The sequence below is a fragment of the Ammospiza nelsoni genome, chromosome 23, assembly GCF_027579445.1.
Source record: "Ammospiza nelsoni isolate bAmmNel1 chromosome 23, bAmmNel1.pri, whole genome shotgun sequence".
NCBI lineage: Eukaryota > Metazoa > Chordata > Aves > Passeriformes > Passerellidae > Ammospiza > Ammospiza nelsoni.
Window position 1 is genome coordinate 3627634 of NC_080655.1, and position 25058 is coordinate 3652691.

Here is a 25058-nt window from a genome sequence, read left to right on the forward strand (position 1 = left end):
GGTGGCTGATTTGTGAAGACAGGAGTTGGGAAAAGGAAATTTGGGAGATTTGGGAGGCTCAGGGAGGCAGGACTCACCTGCAGGGAGCTGATTTGGGAGGAAAGAAGTTGGGAAAAGAAGATTTGGGAGGCTCAGGGAGCCAGGACTCACCTGCAGGTGGCTGATTTGTGAGGACAGGAGTTGGGAAAAGGAGATTTGGGAGCCAGGACTCGCCCGCAGGTGCTCCCTGCAGCCCAGCAGAAGCTGCTGCAGCGTTTGCAGGGCAGCAGAGGTGGAACCAGCACAGGTTTGGCTCCAGGGCCCTCCCCCTGTGCTGATAACAGCAGTGTCATTGTCACCGTGCCACTCCTGTGCCCCAGCCCCTCGCTGAGGCTGAGCAAACACTGCTGCCAGCCCTCACAGGCGCTGCCCTGAGCAAACCCCAGCTCTGGGCTCGCACCTGAATTTTGCCATTAAAAAAAAAACCCTGAAATTCACATTTATCACCCTCCCTTGCTGATCTGCTGGTGTTTCAGCAGAGATTTAGGACGTTCTGCCCATCCCAGAGGGGATTTGGGGACCTTCCCCAGCCCCATGGGGACACATGGTGCAGGTGACAGTGGCACCTCTCACCCTCCAGCCCCATTTTCCCCAAATCCCCACAGCAGGAGCAGGGTTTGTCCTTTCCTCCTCGAGGAACACCTTGAGCAGTTCCCAAAAAGGGATTTTTTTTTGAGGTTTGCTGCACTTGGGAGCAGAAGGGAGCCACATGTGGGGCTGTGGCACAGCTGCTCCCAGAGCTGGCGTGCCATGGACAGAATCAGCTGCTGCTGCTCTTCCCTCCCCTGGGACAGCCAGACATCTCAAAGCCATGGCTTTCTTCTGAAAAAAACCCCAAACATCTCCAAAGCCATGGCTTTCTTCTGAAAAAAACCCCAAACATCTCCAAAGCCATGGCTTTCTTCTGAAAAAAACCCCAAACATCTCCAAAGCCATGGCTTTCTTCTGAAAAAATCCCAAACGTCTCCAAAGCCATGGCTTTCTTCTGAAAAAAACCCAAACATCTCCAAAGCCATGGCTTTTTTCTGAAAAAACCCAAAACCATCTTAAAGCCATGGCTTTCTTCTGAAAAAAACCCCAAACGTCTCCAAAGCCATGGCTTTCTTCTGAAAAAAACCCAAACATCTCCAAAGCCATGGCTTTCTTCTAAAAAACCCCAGACATCTCCAAAGCCATGGCTTTCTTCTGAAAAAACCCAAAACCATCTTAAAGCCATGGCTTTCTTCTGAAAAAACCCCAGACATCTCCAAAGCCATGGCTTTCTTCTGAAAAAAAACCCAAACATCTCCAAAGCCATGGCTTTCTTCTGAAAAAAACCCAAACATCTCCAAAGCCATGGCTTTCTTCTGAAAAAACCCAAAACCATCTTAAAGCCATGGCTTTCTTCTGAAAAAAACCCCAAACATCTCCAAAGCCATGGCTTTCTTCTGAAAAAAACCCAAAACCATCTTAAAGCCATGGCTTTCTTCTGAAAAAAAACCCAAACATCTCCAAAGCCATGGCTTTCTTCTGAAAAAATCCCAAACATCTCCAAAGCCATGGCTTTCTTCTGAAAAAACCCCAGACATCTCCAAAGCCATGGCTTTCTTCTGAAAAAACCCAAAACCATCTTAAAGCCATGGCTTTCTTTTAGAAAACCCAAACCACCTCAAACCCATCGCTCTCTTTTTAAAAAACCCAATCATCTCCAAACCCATGGCTTTCTTCTAAAAACCCAAACCACCTCAAACCCACAGCTTTCTTCTAAAAAACCCAAACCATCTCAAATTTATGGCTTTCTTTTAAAAAATCCCAACATCTCCAAAGCCATGGCTCTCTGGTTCTCTTTTAAAAAACCCAAACCATCTCAAATCCACCCACGTCTCTCTTTTAAAAAACACAAACCATCTCCAAACCCATGGCTTTCTGGTTCTCTTTTAAAAAACTCAAAAATCTCCAAAGCCATGGCATTTTTTAAAAAACCCAAACCATCTCCAAACCCACGTCTCTTTTAAAAAATCAAACCATCTTCAAATCCACGGCTCTCTGGTTCTCTTTTAAAAAACCTAAACATCTCCAAACCCATGGCTCTCTTTTAAAAAAGCCAAACCATCTAAAACCATGGCTCTCTTTTAAAAACCCAGACCATCTCCAAAGCCATGTCTCTCTGGTTCTCTTCTAAAAAGCCCAAAAATCTCCAAACCCATGGCTTTCTTTAAAAAACCCAAAGCCATGGCTTTCTTCTAAAAAATCCAAACCATCTCAAATCCATGGCTCTCTTTAAAAAGCCCAAACCATCTCAAACCCACATCTCTCTTTCAAAAAACTCAAACATCTCCAGACCCATGGCTCTCTTTTAAGAAACCCAAACCATCTCAAGCCCATGGATTTCTTTAAAAAATCCAAACCATTTTCAAACCTATGGCTTTCTTTTAAAAAACCCAAATAATCTCCAAAGCCATGGCTCTCTGGTTTTCTTTTAAAAAATCCAAACATCTCCAAACCCATGGCTTTCTTTTAAAAAACCCAAACCGTCTCCAAACCCACAGTTTTCTTTTAAAAAACCCAAACCAACTCAAACCCATGGCTTTCTTTAAAAAAAACCCAAACCATCTCCAGACCCATTGGTTTCTTTTAAAAAACCCAAACTATCTCAAAGCCATGGTTTTCTTGTAAAAAGCCCAAAATCTCGTAACCCATGGCTCTCTTTTAAAAAAACCCAAACCATCTCAAACCCACATCTCTCTTTTAAAAAACCCAAACCATTTCAAACCTATGGCTTTCTTTAAAAAAAAAAAAAAAAAGAAAGAAACAAACCATCTTCAGACCCATATCTCTCTAGTTCTCTTTTAAAAACCCAAACATCTCCAAAGCCATGGCTTTCTTCTAAAAACCCAAACCACCTCAAACCCACAGCTTTCTTCTAAAAAACCCAAACCATCTCAAATTTATGGCTTTCTTTTAAAAAACCCAAACATCTCCAAAGCCATGGCTCTCTGGTTTGCTTTTAAAAAACCCCAACCATGGCTCTCTTTTAAAAAACCCAAACATCTCCAGAGCCATGGCTCTCTGGTTTGCTTTTAAAAAACCCAAACCATGGCTCTCTTTTAAAAAACCCAAACCATCTCCAAACCCACAGGCTTCTTTTAAAAAACCCACACTATCTCAAAGCCATGGTTCTCTTTTAAAAAACCAAAAATCTCCAAACCCATGGCTTTCTTTAAAAAAACCAAACCATCTCCAGACCTACAAGTCTTTTTCAAAAAACCCAAACCACCTCCAAAGCCATGGCTCTCCACTAAAAAATCCAAACCATCTCAAACCCATGGCCTTCTTCTAAAGAACCCAAAAATCTCCAAACCCATGGCTGTCTTTTGAAAAACCCAAACCATCTTCAAACCCATGCCCTTCTTCTAAAAACCCAAATCATCTCCAAACCCAGTTTTCTTTGAAAAACCCCAAAATCTCCAAAGCCACGGCTCTCTGGTTTGCTTTTAAAGCTTCCAAACCCAGTTTTCCCTGCAGAGATCAGCAGATCAGCTCCCAGAGGATGCCTCACCTGGCAGCCAGGTAATGGGTGGGTCCAGGGCAGGAGAAAAGCTTGGCCGGACAAAGGGAAGATTTTAGGCAAAAAACCAACCCCAAACACCTGCAAAAGGAGGATTTGCTGGGCATTGACGGACACACACACAAAGGAACCTTTCCTCCTCACAATCTCCTAAATCTTCCCAACACAGGGTCTGAGAGGAAATCCCATCTCAGCAGAGCTTAGAATGAAGAGGGAGGGCTGGTTATTTTGAAAATGAAATTAATAAAATGTGGGTCTACTTACCTGGCAGAGAAAAACTCATTTATTCCTGGAAGGATCCATGTCCTGCTACTCCATAACCTCTGCTACTGGTGCAGAAAGACCAGGAGATGATGGTGACTGTGGCTCTGGAGGCTTTGATTTGTGCAGCTCAACACACAGCAGGGACCAGACACAGAGAGTTTGGCTCAGGGTGAGGATGCTGAGGCACTGGAGCAGCTTTCCCAGAGAAAATGTGGCTGCTCCATCCCTGGAGGTGTCCAAGCCCAGCTTGCAGCAGCCAGGGATAGTGGAAAGTGTCCCTGCACGTGGAACAAAATGAGATTTAAGATCCCTCCCAACCCCCAAACCGTTTGATAATTTTATTATTGTTGAAGATTGCAAGGCAAGATGTTTTCCATTACCATCTGGATGGCAGATTACCTTTGTCAAGTGGGCAGTTTGCCTTATCTCTCTCTCTGAGTGACCACAGTCACACCTCCCTCAGGAGAGGACATCTGCTGATAACAGCTATTGAATGTCACTGCATGGCTGATAAGAAGTACAGCATCCCATTGGGAGATGTGAGCCCAGAGGGAGGAGCCAAGCATTCCTACCCGGATACAATCTGGGGATTTCAAACATTCCTACCCGGATATAATCGGAGATTTCAAACATTCCTACCCGGATACAATCTGGAGATTTCAAACATTCCTACCCGGATATAATCTGAGATTTCAAACATTCCTACCTGGATACAATCTGGAGATTTCAAACATTCCTACATGGATATAATCTGGAGATTTCAAACATTCCTAACTGGATATAATCTGGAGATTTCAAACATTCCTACATGGATATAATCTGGAGATTTCAAACATTCCTAACTGGATATAATCTGGAGATTTCAAACATTCCTACATGGATATAATCTGGAGATTTCAAACATTCCTAACTGGATATAATCTGAGATTTCAAACATTCCTACCCGGATATAATCTGGAGATTCTGGAACACCAGCACAGCTTCTCCACTGGATTGCCCAGAGGAACAGCAGCTGCCTCTTCTTCCCCTGGATATTCAGAGGCAGAGACTGCACCTTTCTCCAGGATCCCTGCTCCAGCAGAACCAGCCCTGACACTGCAGGAGGGCTGAGCCACAATTCCAATGGGACTGCTGCCAACAGCCTGACCCACAGGCTGTCAGGCTGGGTTCTGACTCTGCCAGTGCTGTTTTTAGTTTACTGCATTATTTATTTTATTTCTTCCCTATTAAAGAACTGTTATTTCCTGCTCCCACATTTTTGCCTGAGAGCCCCTGATTTAAAATTTACAGCAATTCAGAGGGAGGGGAGGGTTCCCATTTTCCATTTCAGGGGAGGCTCCTGCCTTTCTTAGCAGACTCCTGGCTTTCCAAACCAAGACAATTATTAATTATTTCTGCCCTGCTTTATTCCCTTAGGAAAGGGAATCCTTGGGCTGAGGTGGGGCTGCTCCAGCCCAGGTGATTCACTCCTCACCCTCCCTGCCCAGGTTTGGCACCCACAGACAGAGACAGGCAAACGTCTCCCGTTCACAACCCCAACATTCCATTTCCAACCTTCTGAGGGGCTCTTTGTGAATTCCCTGAAGCCCTTTTGGAAGAAAGGGTGGCACAGAGCTCTCAGGAGCAGCCAGGGCCTTTCACAGCTATCAGTGTCCATTCAGTGCTGCTGAATGGGAAATGCACCATGGAGAATAGCTCTGGCAGGCTCCTGGCATGGAATGGAGCACTCACCTGACCTCTCCTGACCCCTCCTCCCCTCCCAAATCTCCTTGACCCCATTCACAGCTCGGGGAGGGGATGGATCCGGGCTCTGGGAATTAACCCCGCGCTTCCTTTGAGCCCCGGGGCTCCATTCTTGGGGAAAGAGCAGCAGCAGCCTGGAAATCCCCTCCAGAGCAGGGTTTGGGATTCCCTCCTCATCCTCCAGGGCAGGGCCCAGCAGCCAGGATCCCTCAGGCCATGGGGGTCATCTCTGACCCTTTGGGGCCACTCCTGAAGCAGCTCCAGCTTCCCCAGGGACACCCTGGATTTGGGGCATGGTTCTCTCTGCATTCCACCCCCCTGCAAGGGGATCCTGCTGCTTCCAGGGCTAAAATCCTGAATCCTTTAGGGCACAGGGGATCCCTGGCACAGACAGAGCTGAGGGCATCTCTCCATTTGGGAGTGCACAGCCCATGGGCAATGCTGGCACGGTGGAGGGAGCTCTGTCCTGCCCTTCACCCTCACACCTCACACTCCAGGGATGTCCCAACACCATCCCAGAGCCTCTGTCCCACAGCCTGCACCCTCCTGTGGCACAGGAGCTGCTCCTGACAGGAGCCTTCCTCCCAGCAGAGAGTGACCAGCTACAGCTAAGCCTCCTCCTCCTCCTCGTCCTCCTCCTCCTTCTCCCATTCCAAGCAGAGCCCCCTGTGCCTGAGGGGGTCACTGGCTCAGCAGAGGCCAGGCTGGCACTGCTGGAGCTCTCTGGGCACAGACATGAGCCCAGGGCCGGGCTGTGCCAGGGCCAGCAGCTCCTTGCTCCTTGGGCTGCCCGGGGCATCCATGCCAGGGGCAGGGGCAGGAGATGGGCACAGCTGGAGATGGGAAAAATGGAGATGGGCACAGGTGGCACTGGGCACAGCTGGAGATGGGCACAGCTGGAGATGGGAAAAATGGAGATGGGCACTGCTGGAGCTGGGAACAGCTGGAATGGGAACAATGGAGGTGGGCACAGGTGGAGTGGGCACAGCTGGAGATGGGAACAACTGGGAACAGCTGGAGCTGGGAACAACTGGAGCTGGGCACAACTGGAACTGGGAACAGCTGGAGCTGGGAACAACTGGAACTGGGAACAACTGGAGTGGGGCACCCCAAGTCCTGCAGCCAGCAGGGGCCAGAGCTGCTGGGATGACCCTCAGCCTCACCTGACCCTCATCCTCACCCTCACCTCCTCAGGAGCTGCCCAGAGCTGAGTTCTGGTCAGGGTGCAGGGGTGAAAAGCCCCAGCACAGCCCAGCTCAGCTGCACAGGGATCTCCAGCCTGGGCAGGGGTTTGTGCTGGTGCCCAGCAGGGTCTGGCAGCGTTGTACCCACTCAGGACTGGCATCTCCTCACCAAACTTCATCAAAAAAAAAACTTCCAAACTCCTCAACACCCCCAAAATCAGCAGCATTTCAGCCCTGAGAGGCTCAGCCCTCGTGGTCACGCTCCCCTGAGCTGTGTCAGGGCTGCTGCAGCATTTCCAGCCCTCAGACAAGCTTGGCTGGCTGCACAGCAGAGCCCCAGCTTTGTTTTGCTGCTGCACGACCCAAGCTCTTGCTTTTATTCATGAGGGGAGCCCCCGTTCCGGAGCAGGAGGGGAAATGAGATGATCTCTGCTTCTGCTTTTCACTCATTTCTGCTGCTCAAAGACTGTGCCCATCACCCCTGGCACTTGATCCAAATCAACCTCTCCCCCCAGGGCCTTTCTTCTCTGCTTATTATTATTTTTTTTTTCAAGAAGAAGAATCAAAATGCAAATTAAACTGGAAAGGGGGGAAAAAAATCAGCCCCCTCCAGGTGCCCCCTTCTCCTCAGAGCGGGGACGGGCACAGATTATATCCAGCACCACATGACCAGGGCCTGTATTTATGTGTCAGAGTGTAAAACCCACCCTGCTGAGCTGCCTTTTCTCTGCCTGGGGCTGGGGGGCTTCTGCTCTGCGTCTCCTCCAGCAGCCCCACAAAGGGGATTAAGGAGAGCCCCTCAGCCCTGCAGAGTAATCCATCAAATTATCCCTTGTTGGCGTTGCTGTCCTCTTCAGGGGAAAGAAAAAAAAAAAAAAAAAAAAAAAAGAAGAAGAAAAAAGCCCTCCAAAAAGCTTTTAAAAGCACTGAAATTACACTTGAGCCTGAAACACTCCACCCAGCTGCTGGAGCCCCCAGCACAATGGGCTGGTTGTGAAGGGGAGCAAGGAGAAAGAGATGGACACTTAAAAAGGGCAGCGGCCTCCCCAGGGCTGCAACCCCAACAGGTGCCTCAGACCCCCCTTCCCCAGAGCCTGCAGCTAAAGATTCAACTTTTCATCTAAATATTCTAAACTGGGCTGCTCTTAGATATCCTTGTCCCCCCACTCCACCCATCTGCACCCTGAGGCTGGCTGGGCACCCCAGTCACCACTGAGAGGGAATTTGGGGCTCCAGACCCCCCATTCCCCAGAGCCTGCAGCTAAAGATTCAACTTTTCATCTAAATATTCTAAACTGGGAGCTGCTGTGAGATCTCCTTGTCCCTCCACTCATCTGCAGCAGATCCAGCCCTGCAATAATGGCTGGGCACCCACTGAGAGGGAATTTGGGGTTTCAGATCCCTCCTTCCCCACAGCCTGCAGCTAAATATTCAACTTTTCATCTCAATATTTTAAACTCCCAGAACCTGCAGCTAAACATTCAATTTTTCATCTGAATATTTTAAACTGGGAGCTGCTCTGAGATTTCCTTGTCCTCCCATCCATCTGCACCCTAAGGCTGGCTGGACACCCCAGTCACCACTGAGAGGGAATTTGGGGCTCCAGACCCCCCATTCCCCAGAGCTTGCAGCTAAATATTCAATTTTTCATCTAAATATTCTAAACTGGGAGCTGCTCTGAGATCTCCTTGTCCCCCCAGCCATCTGCAGCAGATCCAGCCCTGCAAGGCTGGCAGGGCACCCCAGTTACCACTGAGAGGGAATTTGGGGTGCTGGGATGGGTTTGGTGAGCCCTGATGGCCCCAGGGACGCAGCCTCAGCAGAGGTGAGCCCCCAGCAAACTGGGGCTGGGACCACAAACTGGGATCACAAACTGGGGCTGGGACCACAAACTGGGATCACAAACTGGGATCACAAACTGGGATCACCCCAACTGGGGCTGGGATCACAAACTGGGGCTGGGATCACAGACAAGGATCACAAACTGGGATCACCAAGTGCCTACCCCAACAAACTGGAACTGGGATCACAGACTGGGATCACAAACTGGGATCACAAACTGGGATCACCCCAACAAACTGGGATCACTAACTGGGATCACCCCAACAAACTGGGGCTGGGATCACAAACTGGGATCACTAACTGGGATCACCCCAACAAACTGGGGCTGGGATCACAAACTGGGATTACCAAGTGCTTATCCCAACAAACTGGAGCTGGGATCACAAACAGCAATCACAAACTGGGATGACAAACTGGGATAACCCCAACAAACTGGAGCTGGGATCACAAACAGAGATCACTTACTGGGATCACCAAGTGCTTCTTACCCCAACAAACTGGAGCTGGGAATCACAAACTTAAATCACAAACTGGGATCACCAAGTGCTAACCCCAAGAAACTGGAGCTGGGATCACAGAGATCACAAACTGGGATGACAAACTGGGATAACCCCAACAAAATGGAGCTGGGATCACAAACAGGGATCACAAACAGGGATCACAAACTGAGATCACCAAGTGCTTCTTACCCCAACAAACTGGAGCTGGGAATCACAAACAGAGATCACAAACTCAGATCACAAACTGGGGTCACCCCAACAAACTGGAGCTGGGACAACAAACAGGGATCACAAACTGAGATCAAAAACTGAGATCACAAACAGGGATAACCCCAACAAACTGGAACTGGAATCACAAACAGGGATCACAAACAGGGATAACCCCAACAAACTGGAACTGGGATGACAAACTGGGGTCACCAAGTGCCTACCCCAACAAACAGGAGCTGGGAATCACAAACAGAGATCACAAACTCAGATCACAAACAGGGATCACCCCAACAAACTGGAACTGGAATCACAAACAGGGATCACAAACAGGGATAACCCCAACAAACTGGAACTGGGATGACAAACTGGGCTCACCAAGTGCCTACCCCAACAAACAGGAGCTGGGATCACAAATGGGAATCACAAACTGGGGTCACCAAGTGCCTACCCCAACAAACTGGATCACAAACAGGGGTCACCAAGTGCTTCTTACCCCAACAAGCTGGAGCTGGGCCAAGAGCAGAGCAGAGCTGGTGGCACCCGGAGCACCCACGTGGCGCCGGGGGCCAGCTCAGCACTGAGCACCCCCACACAAAACCCCCGAGCTCAAAAACCACCAGTGCTGAGTGAGACAGAAGCATTTCCCCATCTGCACGGGGAGCAGCCAGCAGCCCTCAGAGCTCTGCTCTTGTGAGCCCTCCTGTCTGCTCACACGGCCGGGAAAATGGGAAGTGAAACCGGAACTGCTGGTTTGCAGCTGGAGCAGAAATGCTGCGTGAGGGGACAGCTGACCCCTCTGCAGGCAGCTCTGCCCCATCACTCCTGCCTTTATCTGGAAAATGACAGTCACGGGGCCAGCCAGAGTGGCTTTGGGGTGGGAAGGACAATTCTGGTGTCCGAGCAAAGCCAAGGCTGCACACGAGGCAGCAAATCCAGCCCTGGGCTGTGGAGCAGCTCAGGAGCAAATGGGGGAGTTCCAGGAGGGATGCGGGGTGGCCCTGACCCCAAACTGTGCCCACACAGGGGTCAGATAAATTTCACCCCAGCAGGAGCCACCAGCACCCAAAATTGAGCTCCAGCCATCCGATCCTGCTTTGGCCAGGAGCTTTTTCCTCAGGTAAAAAAGGGAACAACCCAAACTCCACATCCTTCAGGCAGACATTTCCAGGAGCCACCAGCATCCAAAACTGAACTCCAACATCCCTGCTTTGAAAAGGAGCCTGTTCCTCAGGATAAAGAACAACCCAAACTCCACACATCCTCCAGGCACCATTTCCAGGAGACACCAGCACCAAAAACTGAACTCCAACATCCCTGCACCTGAGCTCTCTCCATCCCATCCCTGCTTTTGCCAGGAGCTTTTTCCTCAAGAAAAAAAAAAAAAAAGGGAACAACCCAAACTCTACATTCTCCAGGCACTCATTTCCAGGAGCAAACAGCGCCTAAAATCGAACTCCAACCATCCCTGTTTTTACCAGGAGCTTTTTCCTCAGGAGCAAAAAGGGAACCGCCCAAACTCCAGACATCCTTCAGGCACACATTTCCAGGAGCCACCAGCAACCAAAACCGAGCTCCGGCCATCCCTGCACCTGAACTCTCTCCATGCCATCCCTGCTTCTGCCAGGATCTTTTCCTCAGGGGAAAAAGGGAACAACCCAAACTCTACATTCTCCAGGCACTCATTTCCAGGAGCAAACAGCGCCTAAAATCGAACTCCAATCATCCCTGTTTTTACCAGGAGCTTTTTCCTCAGGAGCAAAAAGGGAACCGCCCAAACTCCAGACATCCTTCAGGCACACATTTCCAGGAGCCACCAGCAACCAAAAACTGAACTCCAACATCCCTGCACCTGAACTCTCTCCATGCCATCCCTGCTTCTGCCAGGATCTTTTCCTCAGGGGAAAAAGGGAACAACCCAAACTCCACACATCTTCCAGAACCCCTCTGGCTGCAACTTTTGGGAGCCTGACCTCGTGCTCGTGCTCAAAGGAGGCACTGAGCACACGCAGGGCCCTTCAGCAGTCCCAGGCCGTCTCCCCAAGGCAATTCTGTGCCCCACAGTCCCAGTTATTTGTGTCAGCCCTCTGACCTCCCCCGGCAGGTTGTGGGGGTTTCTCCCTCTCTGTTTTCTGGCTGTGAAATGAGGTCATGGCTTTGAAGCAGACAAAAGAGCCTTTGCAGGGTGAGGAACAGCCCCAGGACAGCTGGGAGGGCTGAGCCCCAGCACTCACAGCCCCCTGGCATGGGAAGGGGCAAAAGGAAAGAAGCAGAACTCCCTAAATACTTTAAATTGGGAATTTCTGTGAGATTTCCTTGTCCCCACACCCATTTTCACCCTCCCATTCACCCCTCCGCCCATGGAGTTTTTATTCCAATGTTCCAAGGGATTTTCTGTCAAACCACAGGGGAAGGTGTGCAGAAAATAATGGGAATTTTCTGGGGTGTTTTAAGGGCAAAATCCACATTTCAAAACTAAAAACAAAGCAGTTTCAGGACAGCTGGGAGGGCTGAGCCCCAGCACTCACAGCCCCCTGGCATGGGAAGGGGCAAAAGGAAAGAAGCAAAACTCCCTAAATACTTTAAATTGGGAATTTCTGTGAGATTTTAAATTGGGAATTTCTGTGAGATTTCCTTGTCCCCACACCCATTTTCACCCTCCCATTCACCCCTCTGCCCATGGAGTTTTTATTCCAATGTTCCAAGGGATTTTCTGTCAAACCACAGGGGAAGGTGTGCAGAAAATAATGGGAATTTTCTGGGGTGTTTTAAGGGCAAAATCCACATTTCAAAACTAAAAACAAAGCAGTTTCAGGACAGCTGGGAGAGCTGAGCCCCAGCACTCACAGCCCAGGGCTCTGAACGCCCCTGGGATGGGAATGGGCAAAAGGAAAGAAGCAAAACTCCCTAAATATTTTAAATTGGGAATTTCTGTGAGATTTCCTTGTCCCCCCACTCATTTTCACCCTCCCATTCACCCCTCCAATCATGGAGGTTTTATGCCAGAATCCCAAGGGATTTTCTGTCACACCACAGGGGAAGGTGTGCAGAAAATAATGGGAATTTTCTGGGGGGTTTTAAGGGCAAAATCCACATCTCAAAGCTGTAAAAAAAAACCCCAATTTCACGTGCCTGGTTCTGCCTGCAGCACATCATCAGCCCCTGGGGGTTAATGAGGGCCTCAGATCATGGGAGACTTTTCCTTATCGTGACAGAGCAGCCACCAGGCCTGGGCCTGAAAACGGCAGATTCCACAGTTTTATTTTGTTGCCTGATAATTGCAAAGATAAGGAGCAATCAGATTTTTATTTCCTGAGGCAGATAAGTTTCACTGGAAGGCCCTGATGGAGAACTTAAGAAGCTTTTTGGCTTTTCCCCCCTTCTCGCTATCAGTTTAATGAGCTATGGACTCACAGCATGCAGGGGTTTAACATTCACCAAAACAAACAGAGCAGTGAGGGATATCTGGAAGGGAAAATTTCCAATTTAAATAAAACAAAACAAAACAAAACAAAGCTCAAATCTGCCATTTCTCCAGGAGGTGGATGGAGTGAGGCATTTTTACCACCCCCTCACTCCCCACCCAAACAGCAACCTCACTTCTATTTTAAGCCCTGGAAAGAACATCAGCCCTAAATTAATTATTAGCTTTTTTTTTTACTAATTAGGCATGGGGTTCAAGTTCAAAGCTGCCTGGATTTTGCAGAGCCCTCTGAGGGGTTCTGTGGCACAGGGCACGAGGGGGACAGGAGCTCTGAGAGCTGAAATTCCTCCGTGTTTGCAGTTAAACACAGGAGTGGCAGTTTGTGCAGCGAGCACTGAGCAGGAACAGGATTCTCCCTCCATGCCAGGAACAGGATTTTTCCCTCCATGCCAGGAACAGGATTCTCCCTCCATGCCAGGAACAGGATTCTCCCTCTGTGCCAGGCTGCCTCTTGCCATTGTTTGCTGGGGTAAAGTTCAGGGAGGCACAAATGAGGCCCAGAGATCTCTGATATTCCTGCAGAGTGCCCTGGGCATGCAGCCAGGGCACCTGGGCTGGCACCCAGCACCTGCCTGGGCCGCGCCGGCTGTGCCACCACAGGGACACGGCTGTGCCACCAAAGGCTCCTCTGTGGGAAATGGGTTTGGGGACAGTCCTCGGGGTGTGACACAAGGCCCACACAGGGTGGATCTGCGTGCAAACGTCAGGGAATGGCGTCTACAGCATGGGGTGGCTAAAGTCAGCAGGACAAGAAATGCTTATGGGGTTTTGTGGTTAGAGAATAGTTAATTTCTGATTGCGATGATGTGAATTATACCATACTATATAGATAATATAATTAGATATAATATAATTAGATTTATAGTATATTATATTAGATTTTCTATTTTATATTATAGTACATTTTATTATCTATTATATTTTCTATTTATATACTTTATTACATTAACTATATTATATTAAATTAATTATATTGTACTATATGATCTATTGTATTTTCTATTTTCTATTATATTTCACTATCTATTACTTTTCTAGATTATATTATATTTTATCTATTTTATTAAATATTATCTATTTTGTTATATTAATTATATTAATTCCGCTATATTAACTATATTATATTATGTTTATTATATGAGATGTATGTTATGTGAGATGTATGCTATATGAGATGTATGCTATATGAGATGTATGCTATATGAGATGTATGCTATATGAGATGTATGCTATATGAGATGTATGTTATATGAGATATATGTTATATGAGATGTATGTTATACGAGATGCATGTTATACGAGATGCATGTTATACGAGATGTATATTGTACGAGATGTATATTATATGAGATGTATATTGTACGAGATGTATATTGTACGAGATGTATATTGTACGAGATGTATGTTATATGAGATGTATGTTATATGAGATGTATGTTATATGAGATGTATGTTATGAGATGTATGTTATACGAGATGTATGTTATACGAGATGTATGTTATACGAGATGTATGTTATATGAGATTTATGTTATGAGATGTATGTTATATGAGATGCATGTTATACGAGATGTATATTGTACGAGATGTACATTATATGAGATGTATATTGTACGAGATGTATGTTATATGAGATTTATGTTATATGAGATTTATGTTATGAGATGCATGTTATACGAGATGCATGTTATACGAGATGCGTGTTATACGAGATGTATATTGTACGAGATGTGTGTTATATGAGATGTGTGTTATATGAGATGTGTGTTATATGAGATGTGTGTTATATGAGATGTGTGTTATATGAGATGTGTGTTATATGAGATGTGTGTTATATGAGATGTGTGTTATATGAGATGTGTGTTATATGAGATGTGTGTTATATGAGATGTGTGTTATATGAGATGTGTGTTATATGAGATGTGTGTTATATGAGATGTGTGTTATATGAGATGTATGTTATATGAGATGTATGTTATATGAGATGTATGTTACATGAGATGTATATTATATGAGATGTATGTTATATGAGATGTATATTATATGACATGTATATTATATGACATGTATATTATGTTATGTTATATTATTATTCCTGTATTGTCTCATCCTTCTCTCGGGACTGAAAATGGAATAAAACTTTTTAAAACCCCTCTCAGCTACCCCACCTCTGGGTCAGGAAAGGGTTTAACCCAACACTCATCCTCTGCTCTCAGCCTGGGACGGATGGGAGGCTCTGGGGGCAGCACAGCCCAGCCTGCTTGGAGAATCTCAGATAAAAGATGATCCCTGTGGGATCACCTTCCCAACAGCTCATCCTCAGCCTGTGGGGAGGCATCTCAGCACTGAGGCTGCAGGAATTTCCCCTGAAACAATCTCCATGGGCTAGGAAGACTGAATAGCTGGGAAGTGTCCGTCTGTCCTTCCTTCCCTCCCTGCAGCCATCCCCCGTGGCATTCCTGTGCTCCGCTTTGGATTTGCACACTGAGAGCATCCCCAGCTCTGTCCTGCACCTGGCTCAGCCAGTCCCCACCCAAAGCCACCCTCCATGCCCAGCTCAGCCAGTCCCCATCCAAAGCCACCCCTCCATGCCCAGCTCAGTCAGTGCCATCAAAGCCACCCCTCCATGCCCAGCTCAGTCAGTGCCATCCAAAGCCACCCTCCATGCCCAGCTCAGTCAGTGCCATCAAAGCCACCCCTCCATGCCCAGCTCAGTCAGTGCCATCCAAAGCCACCCCTCCATGCCCAGCTCAGTCAGTGCCATCAAAGCCACCCCTCCATGCCCAGCTCAGTCAGTGCCATCAAAGCCACCCCTCCATGCCCAGCTCAGTCAGTGCCACCCAAAGCCACCCTCCATGCCCAGCTCAGTCAGTGCCATCCAAAGCCACCCTCCATGCCCAGCTCAGCCAGTGCCACCCAAAGCCACCCCTCCATGCCCAGCTCAGTCAGTGCCATCCAAAGCCACCCCTCCATGCCCAGCTCTGTCAGTGCCATCAAAGCCACCCCTGCAGGCCCATTAGCTGCTCACTCGTCCTTGGCCAGGACACAACAGCCTTTTGTTCCAGCTGCTCCTGCCACCCCTGGTGCAAGGATCGTTTGTCACCAACGTTCCCAACAGGAATTGTTTGTGTCCAACACTCCAAAACGTACAGGAACCGTTTGTCACCAACATTCCCAACAGGAATCGTTTGTCACCAACACTCCAAAACGTACAGGAACTGTTTGTCACCAACATTCCCAAATGTACAGGAATGGTTTGTCACTCACTAACATTCCCAAGAGGAATTGCTTGTCACCAACGTTTCCAAACACTCAGGAACCGTTTGTCACCAACACACACACAGGAATTGTTTGTCACCAGCATTCCCAAACGTACAGGAACTGTTTATCACCAAAATTCCCAACAGGAACAGTTTGTCACTAACATTCCCAAACACACAGGAATGGTTTGTCACCAACACTCCCAAACACACAGGAAAAATTTGTCACCAATATTCCCAACATGAATGGTTTGTCATCCACATCAAAGGCACAGGAATCGTTCGTCACCCACATTCCCAACAGCAATAATTTGTCACTAATACTCCCAAATGCACGGGAATTGTTTGTCACCAACATTCTCAAAGGCACAGGAACCGTCTGTCACCAACATTCCCAACAGGAATCATTTGTCACCCGCATTCCCAAAGGCACCTCTGGAGCCCAGCAGCGGCCACACAAAGCCCTCCCTGTCCCCTTTGCTGGTACCTGGCACCCCAGCCCGCTGTCCCTGTCCCCTCCCTGTCCCTTTGTGCCCCAGCTCGGGGTTTATGGGCCCTGCTGAGCCCCAGGGAAGCGCTCACCCCGTGGCCACAACAATCCTGCATTGTCCGAGCACAGCTCCGAGGCAGAGCTCGGGAACTGGGCCAGAATCCAGAGTGAGGTAGGCAGAGATCACGGGCAGAGCTCCAACAGGACACCCTGAGCCAGCCCAGCCCCAAAAACCACTCTGGGTATCAACTCCCCACACTGAGGTGATCCCACAGCCCCGGGAGAGGGGAAGGAACAGGAAAACACCCTGGAACAGGGGCAGATGCAGCCAAACATTGCCCAGAAAAGGCACAAAATCACCATCAGGGATAAAATCACTCACCAGGTCCAGCTAAAGTGGAGGGGTTTGGTCAGACCTACCTCAAATGCCACCCAAGAGCCAGGTGTGCTCATTAATCCTCAATTAAGAGCAGGGAATTGGGATGCAAAGGCACAAAATCATCATCAGGGATAAAAATCACTCACCAGGTCCAGCTAAAGTGGAGGGGTTTGGTCAGACCTACCTCAAATGCCACCCAAGAGCCAGGTCTGCTCATTAATCCTCAATTAAGAGCAGGGAATTGGGATGCAAAGGCACAAAATCATCATCAGGGATAAAAATCACTCACCAGGTCTAGCTAAAGTTTGGGATTTGAAGTGGGTTTGGTCAGACCCACTCCCACTTCAAATCCCACCCAAGAGCCAGCTCTGCTCATTAATCCTAAATTAAGAACATGGGATTGGGATGCAAAGGCACAAAAATCACTCACAAGGTCCAGATAAAGTGGAGAGGTTTGTTCACACGCACTTCAAAACCCACCCAAAAACCAGCTCTGCTCATTAATCCCAAATTAAGACCATGGAATTGGGATGCAAAGGCACAAAATCACCATCAGAGATAAAATCACTCACAAGGTCCAGATAAAGTGGAGGGGTTAGGTCAGACCCACTTCAAATCCCACCCAAAAGCCAGCTCTGCTCATTAATCCTAAATTAAGATGGAATTTGGAGGCAAAGGCACAAAACCACTCACAAGGTCCAGCTAAAATGGAGGGGATTGGTCACAGCCACTTCAAATCCCACCCGAGAGCTCTGCTTATTAATCCTAAATCAACAACATGGAATTGGGATGCAAAGGCACAGAATCACCATCAGGGAAAAAAAAAATCACTCATCAGGTCCAGTTCAAGAGGACGGGTTTCCTCACATCCACCTCAAATCCTGCCCAAGAGCTCTGCCCATTAATCCCAAATTAAGAACATGGGATTGGGATGCAAAGGCACAAAAATCACTCACAAGGTCCAGGTAAATATGAGGGGTTTGCTCACGCCCACTTCAAATCCCACCCAAGAGCTCTGCTTATTAATCCTAAATCAACAACATGGAATTGGGATGCAAAGGCACAAAATCACCATCAGAGAAAAAAATCACTCACAAGGTCCAGATAAAGTGGAGGGGTTAGGTCAGACCCACTTCAAATCCCACCCAAAAGCCAGATAATTAAGATTTTTCAAATCTAATTAAGATTTGAAATCCCACCTGAGAGCCAGTTCTGCTCATTAACCCTAAATTAAGAGCAGGGAACTGGGATGCAAAAGCACAAAATCACTCACAAGGTCCAGATAAAGTGGAAGGGTTTGTTCGCACCCACTTGAAATCCCACCCAAAAGCCAGCTCTGCTCATTAATCCTAAATTAAGATGGAATTTGGAGGCAAAGGCACAAAACCACTCACAAGGTCCAGCTAAAATGGAGGGGATTGGTCACAGCCACTTCAAATCCCACCCCAGAGCTCTGCTTATTAATCCTAAATCAACAACATGGAATTGGGATGCAAAGGCACAGAATCACCATCAGGGATAAAATCACTCACAAGGTCCAGATAAAGTGGAAGGGTTTGTTCGCACCCACTTCAAGACCCACCCAAAAACCAGCTCTGCTCATTAATCCTAATTAAGAGCAGGGAATTGGGACACAAATCAGCACCAGAGCTGAGGTCTGAGCCTCACCTCAGCCCCTTCAAGCCAGATCCCAGCAGGATTCACTCCTGATGTTTGGGAAGCAGAGGGTGACCCAGGGGTTTTCCTGCGTGCCCCATTCCCCCCAAATCCCAAGGCACAAATCTGAGGCAGGATTTGGGTGCTGCCCACAGCTCTGTGCACGTTTTTCCTGGGGCTGGCTCCAGCCTGCCCTGTGAGAGCATTAATGTCTCCAGAGTGCACGGATTTGACTCACTGCACTCATTATATTCCTGTTTTTCCTCAAGTCCCAGCTCCTGCAGACGAACCACCACGGAGAACTTCAGCTCCCAACAAAACCCCAAAAAAACCCCAAACCAGCTCCTTTGATTGAAGGGAAAAAAATTTTCACACCTCACAAACCAACCCCAGCACCCAGCATTGTTTTATTTTTAAATAAACCTCAAACTTTGCCAGAGGGCATCCTTAAACCTCCTGAGTATTCCAGAACTGGCCAGGATGAGAATTCACCAGCAAGCCACCAAAATCTGGCTCTGAAATCCCCAAAATTCACAGATCAACAAGCCACCAAAATCTGGCTCTGAAATCCCCAAAATTCACAGATCAACAAGCCACCAAAATCTGGCTCTGAAATCCCCAAAATTCACAGATCAACAAGCCACCAAAATCTGGCTCTAAAATCCCCAAAATTCACAGATCAACAAGCCACCAAAATCTGGCTCTGAAATCCCCAAAATTCACCTGCAATCTACCAAAATCTGCCTCTAAAATCCCCAAAATTCACAGATCAACAAGCCACCAAAAACTGGCTCTGAAATGCCCAAAATTCACCTGCAAGCCACCAAAATCTGGTCTGAAATCACCAAAATTAATCTGCAAGCCACCAAATATTGGTTCTGAAATGCCCAGAATTTATCTGCAAGGTACCAAAAACTGACGCTGAAATCCTCAGAATTCACCTGAAGCCACCAAAATTTGGCTCTGAAATCCCCAAAATTCACCTGCAATCTACCAAAATCAGGCTCTGAAATCCCCAAAATTCATCAGCAAGCCACCAAAAGCTGGCTCTGAAATGCCCAAAATTCACCTGCAATCTACCAAAATCTGGTCTGAAATCACCAAAATTAATCTGCAAGCCACCAAAATCAGGCTCTGAAATCCCCAGAATTCACCTGAAGCCACCAAAATCAGGCTCTGAAATCCCCAGAATTCACCTGCAACCTACCAAAATCAGGCTCTGAAATCCCCAAAATTCATCAGCAAGCCACCAAAAGCTGGCTCTGAAATGCCCAAAATTCACCTGCAATCTAACAAAATCTGGCTCCGAAATGCCCAAAATTCATCTGCAAGCCACCAAAATCTGGTCTGAAATCACCAAAATTAATCTGCAAGCCACCAAATATTGGTTCTGAAATGCCCAGAATTTATCTGCAAGGTACCACAAACTGACTCTGAAATCCTCAGAATTCACCTGAAGCCACCAAAATTTGGCTCTGAAATCCCCAAAATTCATCTGCAAGCCACCAAAATCCGGCTCTGAAATCCCCAAAATTCACCTGCAATCTACCAAAATCAGGCTCTGAAATCCCCAAAATTCATCAGCAAGCCACCAAAAGCTGGCTCTGAAATGCCCAAAATTCACCTGCAATCTACCAAAATCTGGTCTGAAATCACCAAAATTAATCTGCAAGCCACCAAAATCAGGCTCTGAAATCCCCAGAATTCACCTGAAGCCACCAAAATCAGGCTCTGAAATCCCCAAAATTCATCAGCAAGCCACCAAAAGCTGGCTCTGAAATCCCCAAAATTCACCTGCAATCTACCAAAATCTGGCCCTGAAATGCCCAAAATTCACCTGCAATCTACCAAAATCTGGTTTGAAATCACCAAAATCAATCTGCAAGCCACCAAAATCTGGCTCTGAAACCCCCCCAGACCAACAAGCCACGAGGTTTCTGGGTGAAGGACAGAGCCAGCCCTTGGGATGTGGACCAAGAGAATTTTCTTTTAGCTCACGTGCAGCAGCAGAGAGGAGGAAAAAATGGTTGAGAGCAGCAAATGAGGCACCTGCTCCTCGCTGTGTGCGCTCCACCCCCAGACAAAGGAGCCTTTGGCACCACATTCCTCCTTGTTTTGCCAGACAATATTCACGGGGGTCTGCTTCTCCTCTTCCTGCAGCCTGGCAAAATGTTAAGCAAATATTTGGGGAGGGCCAGAGGAGCTGACATTTTGGGATATGAAAACAAGCAGGAAAGGCACAAATTAGGGGGGAAAACACCAAGGAACACACCAGGCAGCCAAACAGGAATGGAATGGCGGCCTCAGAGTCCCGCTCTCAGCTCTGTTTTCTCAACAAGCAACCCCACAGCTCGCAGGGTTGGGCACATCAGCGATTTCTGCAGCTCCACGAGGCAGCATCAGCCCCAAGCAACAGCAGGACACGGAACAGGACAGGCTTCACACCATCAGTCTGAGACAGCCGCACTCTGGGGCACAGAACTGCTCAATAATCCTGTATTTTTATTATTTCTCCCGTTCTTTTCTTCCTGACCGCCCTGCAGCGATGGTTTCAAATCTTCCCCCTGCTTCCCAAGACTCCTCCCCGAGGGTCCCCCATCCTCTTCCTCAGCCGAGCTGGGGGTCCCTGCCCTGGCAGGGACAGCCTGGATGTGTGACACGGGAGCACCAGAAACCCAGAAATGGGCCCTGGGAGGAGCTGAGAGCCGCTCACCAGCCCCTCGTGACCCCCTGGCTGCGCACCCAGCTGGAGTCACGGCTCCAGCGGGGCCGAGCGGTCACAGGACGCGCCAGGGTGGCTGCTTGGGAGGGGTTTTAGCAGTTTCGGGGTCAGTTTTTGGCAGTTTGGGGTGTTTTTAGCAATTTGGGCTGAGGTTTTAGCTGTTTAGGCCGGGCTTCAGCAGTTGGGGATGGGGTTTTAGCTACTTGGGATGGGTTTTTGGAAATTTGGGGTGGGGTTTTAGCTGCTTGGGATGAGTTTTTAACTGCTTGGGATGGGTTTTAGCAGTTTGGGGTGAGTTTTAGCTCTTTGGGGTGAGTTTTTAGCAGTCTGGGATGGGTTTTTAGCAGTCTGGGATGGGATTTAGCAGTCTGGGATGGGATTTCTAGGTCTTTGGGATGGGATTTAGCAGTTTGGGGTGGGTTTTAGCTGCTTGGGCTGGGTTTTTAGCAGCCTGGGATGAGTTTTTAGCAGTCTGGGATGGGATTTCTAGCTCTTTGGGATGGGATTTAGCAGTTTGGGGTGAGTTTTAGCTCTTTGGGATGGGTTTTTAGCTGCTTGGGCTGGGATTTCTAGGTCTTTGGGATGGGATTTAGCAGTTTGGGGTGGGTTTTAGTTCTTTGGGGTGAGTTTTAGCTCTTTGGGGTGAGTTTTTAGCTGCTTGGGCTGGGTTTTTTAGCAGCCTGGGATGAGATTTCTAGCTCTTTGGGACAGGATTTAGCAGTTTGGGGTGGGTTTTAGCTGCTTGGGATGGGTTTTTAGCCCTTTGGGATGAGTTTGAGCAATTTGGGATGATTTTTTGCAGTTTGGGATGGGTTTTTAGCCACCAGGAGCTGTGCTGAGCTGGCTGCCCACCCCAGGAGCCACGGGGCACCATCACCTGATGCAATTATTTCCAAACAGAGGCAATCCAGCCCATTTTGGGTTCTGTGCCCATCCCTCCCTGCTCCTGACAAAGTCCCACACCTGCAATTCTGCTGACCCCAAGCACCACCTCCCCATCCCTCTGCTCCTTTCCCTCCTGGCTCCCTCAGAGCCCCAAACCCACCCAAAACCTCCCCAGATTTCACCCAACCAAGCCAAGCTCGGCTTTGATGACGACGATGAGGAGACAGAAACTCATTAAAAGCACCTCAATCAGCCCCTCCTGGCGGGGTAAACACAAACCCAGGGCTCTGATTTCAAGGATTCCCACACTCTAGAAGGCTCTGTGTCAAAAAACGCTGCGAAAATCCGAAGGGGGTAAATCACAGGAGGAAATCAGGCCCTGAGCACAGCATTAAGGTGATTTTTTTTTAAAATTATTTTTTGGGGTTTGAACTCCCAATGCCATCAGGAGAGGCACGAGGGCCCAGCCATCAAGCTGAGCTCCGTTCTGAGGCTTTGGCTGAAGAGAAAAGAGATGAAACTCAGGGAGGAAAAGCCAAAACCCCCCCTCCTCCCCTCCCCAGCGCTGCCACTCGAGTGCTCCAGCGAAATAAACACTTTGGGGAAAAGGTTACCAAGAGTTTATGCTAAACATCATTTCCTAGGGACTCTGGCAAAGGCAAAGCAGAGCCAGGGCTGTGATTTTTAAACTCGGGGATCAGCCCAGTGGTTCCAGCCTCTCCCAGCACAGATATAACCAAAAATGTGATGGAAAAAAATGGGATTTTGGTCATTTTTGGTGCTGGTGGGGCTTGTGTGGAGCATCCCCAAGTGCTCAGAGGGGGTGGTGCTGGTTCTGCACCTTCCTGGTGCTCACTGGGACCTGGAGAAGAGGACACAGCAACCACAGAAATCACCACAGTTTGTAGGGGAATAACCCCACAGCATGGAGAATTCCCTCCCTAAATCCCAAAATCCGGGGATTTACATTCCCTGCAAACTCTCATTTAATTTGCTGTTAATTATAGAGATTCTTGTTATCCATACCAAATTTCTAATCCTATTTTCTTTTCACTCCCAAATCCTATCAGCCAAGTGCTCTGTGGCAATAAAATCCAGAGTTTTGGTTTTCTGTGGCAACAAAATAAAGAGTTTCGGTTAGTTTTCCGTGGCAATAAAATCCAAATATTTACCTTTCTGTGGCAACAAAATCCAGAGTTTTGCTTTTCTGTGGCTATAAAAATCCAGAGTTTTACCTTTCTGTGGCAATAAAATCCAAATTTTTACTTTTCTGTGGCAACAAAATCCAGGGGTTTAGGCACAGGGGTTGGTAAATCTGGCTCCAGTGCCACTCCCCACCAGGGGAAGCAGCTCTGGATGGTGCCAGAAAGGTTCAGACACCATCAAATATTTAAAAACAGAAAAAAAAAAAAAAAAAAAAAAAAAAAAAAAAAAAAAAAAAAAAGAAAGAAAGAAAATTGCAGGTGGGGCAAATAATAGGAAAGGTTTCAAGGCTGGTACATGTTTTTCAGGAGTGTCTGCATGACTTCAGTGCCCAGGTCATTTGGGTACTTTTGAAGTTCTTACTCATGTTCTATTTCTATAAATTTGGAGATATTCTCATGTTACACACACAGAGGCTGCTCTCCTGAATCACACCTAGAACCAGAACAGGGCAAAAATGGGATTTTTGAGCCTGGCCAATTTCTCTGTGCTGCTCGTGAGTTTCACAGCTCCAGGTGAGCACCAGGAAATCTCTTCCCCTTCCGATTTTATATTTATTTGTAACATAAAAATGGAAATGGAGCATCTTGCCAGGTCTGGCCATCAACAGCATGAAATTTATAAATTTATTTTAGTGTTTCTCCCTTCCTCCTAAAGCTGTCACCCGTGGGGAGACAAATGAGACGAGGAGTTTGTGTTTATCATAAACAGCTCCAGCGTTTTACCACCAAAACCTCGAGCCCTGCCAAAGCCAGGAATCCCTGGAATTATCCCCGTTGTGGCATTTAGGGACAGCAGAGCTGGAGGGGAGGCACCAAACCCAAACAGAACCGGGGCGAATGAAAATGAATTTTCAATACAGGGGGGGCAATGAAAATGAGTTTTCATTATGGAGGGGGAAGCAATGAAAATGAGTTTTCATTACAGGGGGTAATAAAAATGAGATTTTCATTACGGGGGGAGCAGTGAAAATTAGTTTTCATTAGAGTGGGGGATAATGAAAATGAGTTTTTCATTACAGGGGGGAGTAATAAAAATGAATATGTCATCACAGAGGGTAATAAAAATGAGTTTTTCATTGTGGGGGGGGCAATGAAATTGAGTTTTTCGTTACGGGGGGGGTAACTAAAATGAGTTTTGCATTACAGGGGGTAATAAAAATGAGGTTTTCATTACAGGCGGTAATAAAAACTCCCTTTGCTCGGATTCTAAGGATTCACTGACCTGTCCCCGCAACTCTTCAGGATTCCCGTGAGTCCGTCCCGCCGCCCGAACTCTGCCCGCTCAGGATCCTTCAAAGCTTGCGGTGTCCCTGCAGGAATGAGGAGTTCGGGAAGAGCTCGGGGAGGGCAGGACACGCTCCCCAGTCCCTCCTGCTCCGCTTTTTTGTTGTTTTCCCGCAGCAGCTCCAGCGCAGCAGCATCAGCCCCGGAGCGCCTCCTCCTCCTCCTCCTCTTCCTCCCGCGGGCAGCGCCGCCGTCCCGGCCGGAGCCGGCGGGCAGCGCTCGGTGCTGCGGGAGCGGAGGGAGCGCCGAGAGCCTCGGGATGTGCGCGGAACCCACGGGGGAGGCAGCGGGAGCCGCATCCCGGTACCGGCACCGCGGGGCAGCCACAGCCACAGCCGCACCCCCGCCCGCGCATCCCCCCGGCCCG

At 48.1% G+C, this 25058-nt stretch overlaps 1 long non-coding RNA gene across 1 annotated transcript in view; it reads right to left on the reverse strand.

The window, feature by feature from the left end:
* The window catches only part of LOC132083186 (uncharacterized), a 29377-nt gene extending 4599 nt beyond the window's left edge, over positions 1 to 24778 (reverse strand). Inside the window, exons 1-2 of the long non-coding RNA XR_009419901.1 lie at positions 24630 to 24778; positions 3851 to 4128 (exon numbers count right to left, since the gene is read on the reverse strand). This is a non-coding gene — a long non-coding RNA (uncharacterized LOC132083186). The remainder of the gene's footprint in view (positions 1 to 3850; positions 4129 to 24629) is intronic.
* Positions 24779 to 25058: the final 280 nt, after the last annotated feature.